At 39.8% G+C, this 14,224-nt stretch overlaps 1 non-coding gene and 1 pseudogene across 1 annotated transcript; one reads left to right on the forward strand and one right to left on the reverse strand.

Moving 5' to 3' along the window:
• Positions 1-2,908: 2,908 nt before the first annotated feature.
• Positions 2,909-3,941, reverse strand: LOC107500058 (annotated as a pseudogene).
• A 4,238-nt stretch (positions 3,942-8,179) lies between these two features.
• Positions 8,180-8,298, forward strand: LOC118603611. Its single transcript, XR_004951230.1, has one exon. It is a non-coding gene; the product is annotated as a 5S ribosomal RNA (ribosomal RNA).
• Positions 8,299-14,224: the final 5,926 nt, after the last annotated feature.

Consider the following 14,224-nt stretch of genomic DNA (forward strand, 5'->3'; position numbering starts at 1 on the left):
AATAATGACTTCCCTAATTTCTCAATAAAATCATCCCAGTAAGTTTCTTTCTAGTCTTCAAAATAATTTGAATTTTCTAACATTTAGAAACATTTCACCAGGTATCATATTTTCTTCAAACTGTGGATTTTCTCTTGTAAAATGATTCCCCTGTTCTTGTTTTATGGGAGGGAGAGGAGGTTATCCAGGAGCCGGGTATGAATTTCCTACATGCAGCTCTCTTGGCTTGAGAATAGTTCTAAAGATCAGGTTATGCATGTAGAACTAGAACTCTGGCTCTTCATTTTTAGTCCAATTTTACCTCTCCCATACATCTATCTGTAAGGAACATGTAATGATGACCCATTTTGTATCAATTTGTGATGTGAATAAATTCATTTCTGAGCTGAAGTTCTTTGACAAATATAGCTACTGGGATTGACAATTATTTATGCCTGTGAGGCTCTCAGAGAGCCTGAACAGGCAAGATACAATACTTCAGAATGTGAAATTATTTTTGTGAATGAAATGTGCTTGGGAGTAAGCAGTCTGTTGTGTAGAGCCAAAAACTAAAAGCTGGGTGGTGATGTTACTGTAACTAAAATCTCCAGAGCCTCATGCTCATTACCAATCACCTCGGCAAAGGATTGTCAACACTTCGAGACCAAGAGATCACCACAGAAAGTGCATAAACATACTATCCCAAATGGTCAGATATAATGGAGAAAGTGTGAAGTCTGCCATTATTCTATCCCTGAAGACATCTGTGTCAAAGGCTTCTGACCAAGAACTAAGGCATTTTATTACCAAGAAATAGGGCTCAGTTTGATAAAACAGTCATTAAACCAGATTTGGGATCTATCAGAAGAAAACGGCTTTTGAAGTCCTTGAAGCACTAGAAAATGTGCTTGCCCGGAGACTTAACAAGCAAACTAAGAAAACATGGCCACTGGTAGGAAAACATGATCACTGCAGTGCTATCCCAATAATGAGTTTAGAGTCCCTTGCTTTTAGATTGCTTCAGTAATGTAGTGAAGGTTATGGTGTGCCGCTCCCAACCCACTCCCCTCTTTTTCAGGCCTAAAGGCAACTTTCTTGCTAGGAATTGCCTTCAGCATTAGGGAGCTGCCTCATCCTGGGTTTCACCCTCCCAGGAGACAGTTTGCATCTAATGACTAGCCACTGCCATGGTACAAGGGCTTGGCTTGGCCCCTACCTCAGACTGAAACAACTCTGCAGGAACATCTCATCTCTCAGCCATAGTATTTATTACAGTTCAACTTCATCCTCTATCTAGTCCTCCTTCCCTGCCATCCCTATAGGTGTTCCCAAATTTACTCTTCAAAAAACCACCTCTACTCAAACTCTCAAAACCATTGGTCTCAAAACCCATTTCCAGGAACCTGCTCTATGATAGGTAAGTTGAAAATCTCCGACATATCTGCACGTTTAAAAATTCTTTGCTTTCTCTAATGTCATCTACATGAAAATTCGGTGATGGACATACCTACTGATCTGGGGCTAATCTATAACAGAAAAGTATGTATTTCTATTCTCTAAATTAATTATAATTACCAAAATTCCAAATAGTAATACTATGTACTGAACTGTGTCTACTCCAAAATTCATGTGTTGAAGCCCTAACCCCCAATATGATAGTATTTGGATAAGGGGCCTTTGGGAGATAGTTAGGTTTAGATGAGATAATGAGGCTGGGATCTTCATGATGGAATTAGTGCCCTTATAAGAAAAGACACTAGAGATTCATTCTCTCTCTCTCTCTCTCTCTCTCTCTCTCTCTCTCTCTCTCTCTTTCTCTCTCTCTCTCTTCTCTTCTCTGTGTGTGTGTGTCTCTTGAAGTAGAGTGGCAATGGTCACTTGGCTGCCACTTTTGGCCTCATATCAGATTTTTCTGTGGTGGCCTTTTTAAAAAACTTCTATTTATACATATTTAATTAGAATAGGAATAAACCAAAATGAAGGGAAAATGAGGATAAAATGTCAATGCCATTTTGTTTGCAGGGAGGAGTCAGAAAATGAAACAAATTACCAGGACAGCATTCTATAACTATCCCAAAGTAGCTAGGTTACATAATGTAAGAGAAAAATATCAAAATTAGGTATTATCCCACTTAATCTACAGATAAAACCAGCGAGTCAAATGCTTATCCTGCTTAGTAGAAGAATTTTTACATTAAATATATAGTGATTCATTTCTCAGAAAATGATACCAATAACTTTTAGAAGGAGGAAGTTTCCATTACACAATGACCAGAAAATCCCGAATGCAACTAAGCAGCTATGCTGCAGCTCAGTGTACCATTAAATTGTTCTAGGCTAGTGTACATTTCAGTTTAATATAGAACTGCATTGTGGTTTTTAGAAAGGCAGCAATAGTTACATTTTAGCTTTTATTCTAAATGCTTAACATAGTGAAGGTGACAGTTCAAGCGTATTAATTGAAGGTAGTCAAAATTTAATGATAATCAACACAATCTCTTGCAACCTACATACACTGTATAATGCTTACCTGGAATGAAACCAGTGTTATTTAATTGGTGTTTTACAGACATGCACTATACACAGAGAAAAAGAACTAAAAAAAAAAACTATCAAAAGCAATCATTCTAAATGTACTATGGTAACACAGTCAAAATGCAAATATACCATAGAACTAAAGTAATATGACCAGCACTACTTGATACCTAGGATAAAAGTGACTGGTTCTAACACAAAACTAAGCCTGCATCAGTCATTCTAATGATAATGGCTTGTAAAAAGCATTAGGTTTCCAGTAGAGAAACTATTCTGTGAAAGTCAATAAATCTTTTCAAAGTTTCATATCTGTAAAACCAGGATAAGGCTACAACTAACTTGAGGTCTGAACATGGTATCAGATCAAACAGTAAGATTCCCAGGCATCATGCAAGATAGAAGGGCCTCATGCAGCATATGCTCTCTGGCTCGTGGAAAGCTTCATGTGCATAATATAGTTAAGTTGCCAAAGAAGTAAACTGGAGAAGTTCAGCGAAGTTTCCTTTGTGCCATGACTTTTAAACCTCAGGAATGGTGTAGTTCATCAGGCTTTTCATAATGCTTGGTGTCATCCATTTAATAATATGTTCAAAGATGAAAGCTGGCATAATCGTAATAGTAACTACAGTCCCAGATGTTGACAATACATCTGAAATTTGAGAATTCTTAAATCCAATGACATTCTGTCTGTCAATTTCACAGATGTTATGTTCTGTGAGAAAACCATTTCTGGCTGCAGAACTATCTTTCACTATGGGTGTTATTTTTCCACTTTTAAAGATAAAACCAGCATGTCCAGTACTATCCTTATGCACAGGAATTATGCGTTCAAAGGGCCTGTCACAAATAGTCATAGTAATCTTCTCTCCAAAAGCCTGTTTGAGCACCTTGTGGGTATTATCAGAGGTCCAGCCTGCACAGTACTCCCCATTGATCTGGAGTACTTTGTCTCAAATCTCAGGCCAACCAATGAGGCTGGAGAATTTGCCTGGACTAGCTGAACAAATATACCATTATCTACTGATGTAAGCCTGAGCCCAATTTTTCCATCTTGATCCTTTACACAAAACGACTTCACAAATCCCTTGCTGAATTTCTGCTCTATGAATTCCAACATCATTACCATTACAGGAGCCACCATGTAGTTCATACTGGAAGGTCTTGCTACCGACTGCCCCTGAGTTGGTGCTCCAGGGACATGCCATATGTGCATGTATTCCTTCTTCATTTAAACTCAGGCCCCTGTACTGAGACAGCTCTGGACACAATTTAGGATAGAAATTTCCATCTTGAGAGATGGGAGCAGAAGCTTCGGACAAAATTGCTGGGTCGGCAGGGTTTGCAGAAAAGGCACTTTGAGCCTGAATTACTTTGTCTACCTTCAGGTTTCCAAGAGATGGGTACAGAGACATTTTTGCAGGATTTTTCTAGGCGCCGCCACTGCCACCTCCCAAGTCTGTGCCACCACCACTGGCACAGACTCCCAAGACCCCTGTGATGGCGATTTCTTGACTTTCCAGTATCACTTCCACCTTGTCCCCCCTTTCTACTACTACCTATCTTTTCTTTTGGTTTCTATCCTTCATAAACACAAACCAAAAGTTGATCTCACTCTACAGATAAATCCGGATTGACTTAAGCCAATCAGCACCTTCCAATTCCCATCAGGCCCTCATTGTTTCAGAATCAGACATGGAATGTAGGCTCATCTAATTAGAGTAAGAGCGTTGTTGGGTGGGGGTGGAGGGAGCAGGGAGGTAAGATTTCACTCCACTACCCTGAAGACATTTGGCAATGTCTGCAGACATTTTTGCTTGTCACGACTCAGTGTAGGGGTGGGGAGTGCTGTTGATACCTAATGGGTAGAAGTCAGGGACACTTCTTAACATCCTACCATGCTCAGGGCAGACCACCTCCACCTACAAGAAAAAATTATCCAGCCTGAATGCCACTAGTATCAAGGGTAAGAAACACTGAATTAGACATCAAAAACTCATTACAAAGGAGAACAAGCTTAGAATAAAGCTGACCCAGTAGGAAGGAGAAGAAAAACACAGAAAGACAGAGTATCTGTTCCTTTAGTGATCATGTCAATGACCTACCAAATCGAAGCTGAAGTCTGAGGACTTTCCACTTGTATGAGCCGATAAATCCCTTTCATTTCTAATAGTTCTCAGCTGTAACTGATATTCCTCTAAGCCTGTGAGTCCTGCATAAAATGATGAAAAGGAGAAATATAGATATGAAGAAAAAGTAGAAGAGAGGAAAGGACACAAGGTAGTGACTAGAGGAAGCAGCTGGAGATGCAGAGAAGACAAGATGCTGTCCACAGTTTGGTCTTTTTGACCTACCAGTTGGAAGTTACTATAATTAACATTGTAGAGGATGAAAGAAGATATAAATCATAATCCTTTCCTCAAGGGAATATAGATATTTATTGAGGAGGTAAGACATACATTCACAAAAAGAGTACAGAAAAGATGCAAAAGAATTTTTTAAATACCACATAAAAACACAAACCATAAAAGAAACATCTGATAATTATAATCACATTAAAATTTAAAATTTTCATATATCAAAAAACACCATAAGCAAAGTGAAAAACACAGCACAGAATGAGAGGAGGTATTTGCAATTCAAAATGCATAAAATTAACAAAAGATTAGTATCCAGAATATAACTCCTACTCAGTATAAAACCTTTGCATAAAAATGGTAAACATTAAATTCATAATAGTGATTACTGTGAGAGGAATGGAAGATATCAAGTATATATGTTTTATTTCTTTTTAAAAATCTGAGGCAAATAAGACAATGAATGAAGATAAAAAAGACAATTTGATGAAGATGGGTGGTAGAAACATGAAGGTTTTTAAATATTATCCTCTATTCTTATCTATATGCTTCAAATATGTTTTATAAAATACTTTTAATGAATTCCAACAAATAATTAAGTAGAAGAAATTAGAAAAATGGGCAAAAAAAATTTGAGAAGAGGAAACCTAAGTCTAATAGACATGTAAAAATGGTGTTCAGCCTCCCCATAAGAAAAATATAAATTGAGCAATAATGAGATACAATTTTTCATTCATAGATTGGCAATATTTTAAAGTTTGACAATACGAAGTGAATGATGTGGAGCTCATACTGCTCTTGGGAATCAATGTAAATTGGCTAATAAACTTATTGATGATAAGCATACCTATTAGTATTTAAGAAGATCAATATATAATATCCCTCTCTTTTCAACCCAAATTCTGAACCATTTGAGAGAAACTAAGGAGAAAAATTAGAATCAAAAGATAGTGTTTAGAAACAGAATATTTAGATGGGACTATAACTGAATTTGATCAATAATTAATATAGGTTAGAAATATATAATGTGATTATCTCTCACACATAAATACATTTGCTATCTGGACTTTGTGTCTCCTCACTTTAGAGAATGAGAATGTATTTTTAAGAGGATGGAAACAGTTGAGTTTGTGGTTGTACGGAAGTTCAGACATCCTTAGTAGGGTGTACATAAATCTGAGTAGCTAAAAGGGTAGACCAGTTACCGAGCTATTGTTCCTCAGACACAAGCCCATCTTCTAGTTGGCTTTTGACGCTGAGATTGGGCTCCGCACACCACATTTCTCCTTTGCCAGCTGGATCTCTTTAGGGATCTGACAAAAAGGGAGAGACTTCAAGGCTGGAGCAGGAGGATGGCACATACTCCTTTATGTTTAACTTCCCATTGGCTTCCTATGCCTGCTGATGCAACTCAACATTGCTTCTTCCTCATTCCAGAGCAGTTCAGTCCAGGAGCAGTTGAATCCAGCTTTCCAATACTCATAGCCAACCTCATTATGTGTTCAGTCCAGGAGCAGCTGAATTCAGCTTTCCAACACTCAGAGCCAGCCTTCTCATGTTCCCTCAGAGACACAAGCCCCAGCCAAGCAGTGCTCCTTGTTAGAGGTCTGACTTTCAGCTCTCTGAGGCTTGTTCACTAAGCTTCTAAGTTTTAGTAAGCCCAGCTTCTTCTCTTCATTCTTCCAAGCCTAGAAGAGGTAGTAGCTATGTCCTACAATTTTCTATCTCCGTAATAGCTGAGTTTTCTCTTTTAGCTTTTTCAGTCACCATGTTAACAAATTTTTATGCCTGATTAACAGTTCTTTATATTAAATTCTATTAATATAAGTATAGTGGTTTCTGTCCCCTGATTAGATGGTAACTAATTCAGATAGAAATCAAAATACCAGATTTTTTTTTTTTTTTTAACTTAGAAGGATAGATTTGAGACTTCTGGGTTAAGATAAAAGACTGAACACATGCATCTAATTCTGTATTTTCTAAAAACTGTATTAAAACAAGAAAAAATGAATTTTTAAAATTAAAACATGGTTAGTACAACAGAAAGTGAGACAAAATAAACAAATTTTGGAAGCTATTAACCAGATTCAGTAGAATGCAGAGAGCCAAATCCCAAAGGAGAAAGGCTGAGAATCAACACAATTCGTGCCACAAAAGGCACAAAATGCACAGGAATAGGCAGTATCACCTAGTCTGGAACTAGAGGTAAAGGGAGAAAGCTAAAATAAAAACAAAAACAAAAACAAAAACAAAAAATGGTGTAAAAGCTGCTTGAGAAGCAATGAGATCCTTAGATTTATTTTCCACCTCTTGCCACTGGAAACCTGCCCCACATCCCATTCTAGCAGAACTCTGGAGGTTTACAATCTAGAGCAAATAGAATAGCCTTTAGATTGGCAGATAGCAGACCCATTTGAGGAAAGAAGCACCAGGCTCAAATAAAATTATGAGTGGCCATGTGCATATTGAATCATGAGTCCAGAGACTTCCAGCCCTCCTTCCCAGTCATTACCCAAGCACGGGTAGAAAGATTCTAACCTTCCAAATGAGATATTGGAAGGTCCTTCTCTGAAGAGTCTAACCTACATAACTGACATTGAGGGTTCTCAACAAATAGCCCATCAAACCACTTTGAAATTCAAAGTTAGCAAGACTATCCACATGCCAGAGAGCATGATCCAGTCAGTTTACTGGTTCCTCATTCTTAAATAAAATCACTCTTAATCAGCCAAGGATTATGAGACACAGACATTTGGGCAACGTCGCTAACATAGAAAACAGAGTTTTAAACATTTTATTTGTTAACTTAGTGAGACTGACTATGCAATGGGAAGAAGTCTTAAAAAAAAAAAAAGGATCATTGATATCCATATAGAGAGGAGAGATATTATATTGAATTTAAGAAGGAGAAACATTCAGAAAATGAAAAAAAGAGCTCTTAGAAATGTCAGACTCGGTAGCAGAATTTTAAAACTCAATGGAATTTGGCAGTTTCTCAAAAAGTTAAACATAGAATTGCCATATGACCCAGCAATTCCACTGCTAGGTGTATAACCAGAAGAGAATTGAAAACATATGTTTACATGGAAACTTGTACATGAATGTTCATAGCAGCATTATTCATAATAACCCCAAAGTAGAATCATCTCAAATGTTTGTCAACTGATTAAGAAACATCCCAAATGTTCATCAACTGATTACTAGATAAACAAGATGTGGTATAGCCATACGATAGAATATTATTCTGGCATAAAGAGGAATGAAGTATTGTGACATACTAGAACACAGATGAATCTTAAAAATAATATGCTGTCTATGGCCATGCCACCCTGAACAAGCCTGATCCCATCTGATCTCAGAAGCTAAGCAGGGTTGGGCCTGGTTAGTACTTGGATGGGAGACCACCTAGGAAGATTAGGTGCTGCAGGTATTAAAAAATTTTTTTTTAAATTAAAAATAAGGGATTGTAAGTTGACAAGGTCCTTGCAATCTGTAAGGTCAACCAAGGGTTACCTCTCCTAATAATAATAATAATAATAATAATAATAATAATAATAATAAAAGTATGCTGAGTGAAAGAAACCAGACACGAAAGGCCATATACTATAGGATTGTATTTATATAAAATGTTTAGAATAAGTAAATCCATAGAGACAGAAAATAGATTAGTGATTTTCAGGGGATAGGGGTAGGAGGGAATTGAGATTAACTGCTAATAGGAACAGGATTTCTTTTGTAGTTGTTAGAAATGTTCTAGAATTTGATAGTGGCGATGGTTGCACAACATAGTGAATATACTAAAAATCACTGAAACATACACTTTGAAGTGGTGAATTGTATGTTACATAAAGCATATCTAAATTTTAAAATGTTATTAAAATAGAACTCGGTAGAAAGATTGAAGGAAAAAGTTGAGGAAATGTTCCAGAAAGAAGACTTAAAAATACAAAGATGGAAAATAGGAGAGAAAAAATTAGAAATTTAAGGAAAAGAAGAGCAGTAGGAAAACTAAATAGGGTAAATTATTAATTAAATAATTCTAGAAGCATTTCCAGAACTGAAGGACATAATTTCCAGACTGAAAGGACCCTGTTAGTGTCTATAGCAATAGATGAAATTAATTCCACTGAAAGGCACATGGAGAAAATTTGTGACTATTTGAGGACCAAAAGAAGAAGATTCTACTAAATGAGAAGGGAGTGGGGCCAGTGAAACGACAGGTCACATGTAAAAGAGAAGAGATCAGAAGAATTTCAAATCTCTCACTAGCTACATTGAACTGGAAATTCCTTTGAACTTCTGAAGGAATTATTGCAGCAGAATTCTCTCCTCCACCAAACTACTGTAGAAGTAGGAGGATAAAACAAAGACATTTTCAGACACGCAAAGTGTATTGGATATTTTCCACTTTCCTTTCCAGACCTTCATCCTGCTTTGTGCACTAGGAGAACTGTTTTAGCGGCCTGCCTCAATGGCTCCTTTGCCTTCCAGTTTAGATAATAAGAGAGCAAGGGAATGATATTTATTCCCCTTGCCTTTTCTTAGTTTCTATGGATTGTTTATCCCTCTACCAAAGGCCACAGCTCTTGCTAAAAATCCTCTCCCATAGCTACTCTCTCCACATCCTAGTAACTTCTTCTTCCTTGAGCCTGTAAGCCTACCATCATGTAGTTATTGATTCACTAATGATGCATATCCACCACTCAAGGGTCTTAAAGCAACCACTTGTTCTCATAGATCTGCAGGTCAGCTATACAAGTTGGCTGATTTAGGTTGGGCTCAATCGGGTATCTTTATTTCACACTTTGGTATGCTATGCTACTCACCATAGGTTTATGGGGTAGCTGGAGCAACTCTGCTCCACATATCTCTCATCCTTCTTGGACTAGTATGTATATTTCTCTCATGACGGTGGCAGAGGCTCATGCAAACAAACAAAAACATGTGATCCCTCTTAAGCTTGGAACTGGCATGCTCTCACTTCTACACACTTCTACATTGGCCAAAACATCATGTGACCAAGCCTAACAATGAGAATCAAGAAAGTACACTCAACCCATAATGAAAACATGAAAGGGTATGGATAAAGATAGGTATGAAAAATTAATCTCAGTTATGCAATCTACCAGCCCTACCTTCATCTTTACGAATAGTCCCTTTATTAATCTACTTCAATTACATTATTTGAGTGTGTCATGTGTTGCTTTATAGTCTCTAGACTGATGTAATAATAGATATCAAGAAGGGCCCAAGAAAACAGTCCCTAAAACAGGATTCTGATATTCTATTACTGTCATATTTAAGAAGCACACAATGAACCTCCAGGAGAAAATGGGATAATGGTAATTCATGGTATTCAGTGCCATCACAGTGACTCAACTTATCATTGGTGGTGACAAGAAATAAAGTTCAGGTGGAAGGCAATAGAAATAAAGTGACTGTGGTACTTAGTTACCATGGCGACAATAGTGATTACAAAGATTGTGAAGTCAGCTGGCTGCTTCCGATGGCTCCAAAGAGAGTAAACAAGGAAAAGAACATATTGAAAGGCTTGAATAACCAACTCAGAACCAGGTGGAAAATGAGAAATTCTCTATGGTAACTCTAAAAGACTTCTCCTATAGTCTCTGGACTGATATGGATGAGGACCAAGTCTAGAAAATGATTTTAATGGTTGCAGAGTTGCAAACTCAATTAAATACTCGCATCCTTCCATTTTAGTCTCTTATAATAAGCTGAGGGTATTGATGGGAAAGAAATGGGATCCCAAGATATGTGATAAGACATTTGTGCAGACACAGATGAGACTGAGAACTTAAATGTGCAAATCCTCTTAAGCCTCCCTGAATATCCTACAACCCCATTCACATTGAATAAAAACCTTTCAATAACTATGCCGAGGAAATTCAATTTTCCTCAGGAACCATCTCCACTATCCTCATTGCTTCCAGATCCTCAAGGAGAGTTAAATGGCAACATAGCTCAGATTGTAAAACATAAGACCTAGGCCCAGAGGAGACAGACTATATGCTAAAAGGGTTATAGGACTTCGTGGTCTTGTATCAACAGGTGTCTGGGGAGCATGTATTTAAGCAGATTCTAAGGGACTTAGACCAAGAAGTTATGCTTAAGAACATAACTTAAGACCTGATTACCTAATTTTTTTAAATGAGTGCACACTGGGAATTAAGATTTAATGTCATGGTTTAAACATTTGGGAAGTGGTATTAATAGTCAACTAGGTTGACCAATCTCAACAGTAAGCTACAGCCAGTAATAACAAAATGACAAAACTTCCCTGGCATACTATAGACAGAGAACAAGTCTAACTGCTAAAGAACATGAATACCAAAATTGATCTATTACAAGCAACATGTTCGACCACACCCTAGCCATATTCCCTCAGGAGGTCTGGGGATGCTCTGTTCTTCCAGGCATTAAGAAATGAATTGAACTGACCCTAATTCTAAAACCTGAAATGCCACCTTGGTTCAATAATCAGAGAATGAAAGTCAGGTAAGAGATGGAGTTTTCTTCTAAGTCCAGTGGGACCATGGATCTATTTCATGGTTCCCAGTTTCAGGAGGCATATATGAAATAGATATACTTAGCAACTGGAAGAATCTTCTTATTGGTTTCCTAGTCCATGGACTGGAGTCTATTATGGCCAGAAGAGAGGCCTAGAACTGTCCTACCCCAACATACTATCCCCTACCAAGCTAGCAACCCAAGAGCAAACCCATTATCCTGGAGGAATTACAGAGTTAGTGCCACCATTAAAGACTTGAAAGAGGCAGAGGTGTGATTCCAACCACATTCCCATTTAACTTCCCTCCTGGCTCTTGCAAAAAGCAGATGGTCTTGGAGAATAGCTGTAGATTATCACACACTTAATCGGTGGTGCCATTTGCAGCTGATCGTAAGTGTGGTAACTTTGCTGGAGGAAAACAACAGGAGCACTGGGAAGCTGGTATGCAGATATTAGCCTAACAAATTCTCTCCCACTCCTCATTCTTATCACCAAAGATAACAGAAGCAATTTGACTTCACTGTGGCAGGAACGACAGTATACCTTCACTGTTAATGCTCCTGCTCTTTGCAATAACAGAGTCTGGAGAAAACTTGATTGTCTTGATATCCTATAGAACATCATACCAGTCCATTACATCAGTACCATGATAGAAAGCTCAAGGGCTTGCCACATTAGCAAAATTCCTAAGGATCTAGTGGTCTAGTTCATGTCAGGATGTACTCTCTAAAGTAATAGACAATAGGTTACATCTACCCACACACACACTCAAAAAGAAAAAGGCAGAGCGTTTGGCAGGACTCTTTGGATTTAAAGGCAACACATTGCACATGAGTGTGTCGCTCCTACCCATTTATCAGAAATTCATAACAAGGCTGCTGGTTTTGAGTGAGGTCTAGACAAAAAAAGATTTTGCAAGGCTTCTGAGCGAGCTGTCCTGGCACTTTTAATTGTATAGGACAAAGCTGATCAATGATATGTGGGTGGGGCAGACAGTGTATTCTCCACAAAGATTATTTTGCAAAGCTATGGTCAAGGAAAGCTTTTGGTGGAGGGTAGGGGAAGAGGTCTGCAGTGGTATGTTGTAAAGGAAGGATGAGTTCATCCTAGTCAGAGAAACAACTAAAGGCTCATGTATTTGCATTTAGCTTTATTTCAACAACCCCAGTCTCAGGAAGAAGTATCATTCTTTAACTAGAGAGATCACACAAAGCTCAGAGCTCCCTGTCCTCTGGTGACACAACCAGGATTAGGCACCATGGGCGTGCTGCTACCCAAATTCTTCCAAATCCCAACGTAATCGGCTGAGCATTTTAGTTGTCTTTGCCTGCAGCGCCACCTCTGGCTAAAATGGTATCAGGCAGTGACCCAAAATGGGGAAAAAGAATATGATGTCCTGGGTAAACCTGCACAATGTAGTGGCTATGGCCACTGATATATGCAAGGACGATCTTTTAAAACTGTTTTTTAAAACCACCGTCCCTTTTTCCGAGCAGAGTATGGCTGTCCTAGAGGTGGTTTCTCTCTGGGCTCGTCCCTAACGTCGGCACTCAGAGGCCGCAGGGAGGGAAGGAGTGGAAAGGGCACCCTGTTAGTCTCGCCTTCCCTCTGGCTGCGGCGATGCCACTTGGCCCCGTCTCCCTGAGAGTTGTCAGCGTCCAGCGAACAGTCAGTGGACCTCGGGTCTCATTTTGCGACCAGCAGAGAGGAATCGAGACTCCGCCCTTGCCCTTGTCCGGATCTCTCCAGAGAGAAAGGGATCAGAACCCTAACTGCCAGTCGGTGCTGCAATGGCCCGGGAGGCCGGAACTCAGTGAATCCAATCAGGGCGCCCCCTTCGTGGTGGGGACGCGGGAAGGGGGTCGGTTTGGAGAGCTGCAGGGGCTGGGCGGCTGAGCTTCATTCCAGCTCCTGCTAGGAGGAAAAAGGGCAGACTTTCCCACGCTGCCTGCCCTTCCCCGAGGGGCCGGGGCCCCTCGCAGCAGGGCCACCGCCCTGGACAGAGAGCCAGCATGGGGACATTGGGGACAGTGAGGGATAGTAGGGAAAGTGGGGACAGCAGAGTGGCTGAGCATTCCCGGTGAGGCCTCAGGGGAGCAAGGACGGCTCCCTTTGCGCGGGCGCTGTCCTGGGCGGAGATGATGGGTGGTGCAAGCCTCAGGCAGTGTTACGACTTGTTTCTCCTCTACCACACAATGGGCGGCGGCTTTTTTACTGTCGTGGTTAGCATGTGGCAGGCAGCCTTGCCCTCCCTCCCTGTACCCTGGGCAGCCCACTCACGACCGGGACCGCGGAGACCTGGGTCTCCAGCAAGCCTCCGCTCTGTCCCCACTTCCCCTACCCATCCCCGGGACTGTACGGTCGGGAAGGGGCGGGCAATGCTAAGGTACTAATTGTATTAATGAAAATGGCAAACACATCCTTTCCATCTGGCAGCACAAAAGGAGAGAGAAGCAATTACCCACTACTGGAGAGCTACAATATTTGTCAGGTTTAGCCATAAAACTAATATCCCCAATTACTAGAGCCTCGCTAATGAGATGAATACAAATTGCTTTTCTTGGTTGCAAAAGGAAGAACCTGTCGCATAAAACCCAAAGTGCATCTTTTGCAGGAATCTCTGCCACTGAGATATGTACTTTCTATGTCTGAGGATTCAGGGTAGTAAAGCTGGAGACAATGTTGGATGGTTGGTCACACACACCCTGACACTGCAAACTGGGATGGTGTGTATGGCAATGTCTCCAGAGGGCTCTGAACAATCCCCAGACCCGCAGGACCAGATAGCAGCCAAGGACCCCACGCACCCCTGGAGACCCAGTCACTT

The sequence above is a fragment of the Rousettus aegyptiacus genome, unplaced genomic scaffold, assembly GCF_014176215.1.
Source record: "Rousettus aegyptiacus isolate mRouAeg1 unplaced genomic scaffold, mRouAeg1.p scaffold_m13_p_5, whole genome shotgun sequence".
NCBI lineage: Eukaryota > Metazoa > Chordata > Mammalia > Chiroptera > Pteropodidae > Rousettus > Rousettus aegyptiacus.